This window comes from Podarcis vaucheri, assembly GCF_965113315.1.
Source record: "Podarcis vaucheri genome assembly, chromosome: 7".
Lineage (NCBI taxonomy): Eukaryota > Metazoa > Chordata > Lepidosauria > Squamata > Lacertidae > Podarcis > Podarcis vaucheri.
In genome coordinates, this window is record NC_138765.1 from 12,066,500 (window position 1) to 12,068,020 (window position 1,521).

Here is a 1,521-nt window from a genome sequence, read left to right on the forward strand (position 1 = left end):
ATATTGGTCATGACAGCCGGAGCTGAAGGGACTTGGGGATCCTGCAACATCCTGCTCTAGAGCCTAGAATTCTGAGGAAGCATCTTTTAAAAGTTGAGGAAGAGAGAGAGATTTGATAAAAATGTGGGCAATCTGTTTTTGGATCACTAATTTATCTTTTAGGGAACAGTCAGAGGCTAATTCTCCTTCCTTGGCTGTGTGTTGCAGGGGGACTTAATCCCAATAAAATGGAATTGCTATTGCTCGGGAGATCTACTCATCAGGATAAAATTTAGGCCAGATCCTGAATGGGATCATGCCCCTTCTGAAGGGCCAGGTACACAGTCTAGGAATGATCCCAGGTTGGGCACTGTCTGTGAAGACAATGTTGACATCTGCTGCTTTTCGCCAGCTTAGGCTGGTTCAGCAGCTGTGGCCCTATCAAAAGATGGCAGTGAGTATGTCCAGGTTAGATTACTGCAATGTGCTCTACGTGGGGCTGCCCTTGAAGACGGTTCGTAAGCTGAAAGTGGTACCTGTGTTTGGTGCAAAGATTGCATGACATTTGTTCTGCATAGCCATTCGCAGGCACTAATTTACATTAGACAAAACATGCGCATTAGGCAAAATTGCAGACTAAAATGCTGGAGACGATTTTAAGAAAAACATGAATTGCTGCAGAAATGCGTATAACTGAATTTAAGATTGCAAAGGTGAGAAACCAAGAGAACCAAAACTAACAGATCCAGCCATACCTACACATTTCTTCCAAGACTGGCTGTGCACAAAAAGAAAAAAAAACTTTAGCAGCTGCTAGTGGGGATCTTGTTCACTTATTTTTTGCAATTGTAACTCTATATTTTTTTAATGTGCAGTGTGCCCTGGATTTTGGCTCAGAGGAATCAGGGCAGCACATGTAAAGCATATGACTCCCCCCCCCCCAAAGAATCCCAGAGGACTGTAATTTGTTAGGAATGCTGAAAATTATAGCTTTGCAAACTGCCTTGTGTTTTTCGGATGAAGGCTGGTATATAAATTTAATAAATAATAATAATAATAATGGGTCACGTGCCGTGGATCCGCCCGCACTTATTGCTGACAGGGAGCCCCACTGAATCCAATGGGGACTTACTTTAGATTAATTTACGCGTAGGATTGCACTGCAGATCATAGCTGTCAACTTTTCCCTTTTCTTGCGAGGAATCCTATTCGAAATAAGGGAATTTCCTTTAAAAAAAAAGGGAAACGTTGACAGCTATGCTGCAGATACAGTAAGCAACAACAAAACAACAAAAAACCGTGCATTTGCAAGGAAAAAAGGAACCCAGCATGGGTATACTAATTATATTAGGCGGCGCGAGACATTAGAAAGCGTCCCGAGCTTAATTCGTATCGATCCCCTGGCGTCCGCACTTCGGCGCGCCCGGCCCCTTTAAGGCCGGGCTGGCTCGGGGAATGCGGAAGCAGGAGCCGGGACGCCGTTGCCGTGGGAACCGGCTCGGGTGACGTCGCAACCGCCCGCCCCTCCGTCCCCGCCCACGA

The 1,521-nt window shown here is 45.5% G+C and overlaps 1 long non-coding RNA gene across 1 annotated transcript in view; it reads left to right on the plus strand.

The window, feature by feature from the left end:
* The window catches only part of LOC309537052, a 107,971-nt gene that overhangs the window by 39,831 nt on the left and 66,619 nt on the right, over window positions 1–1,521 (plus strand). The window lies entirely within an intron of this gene.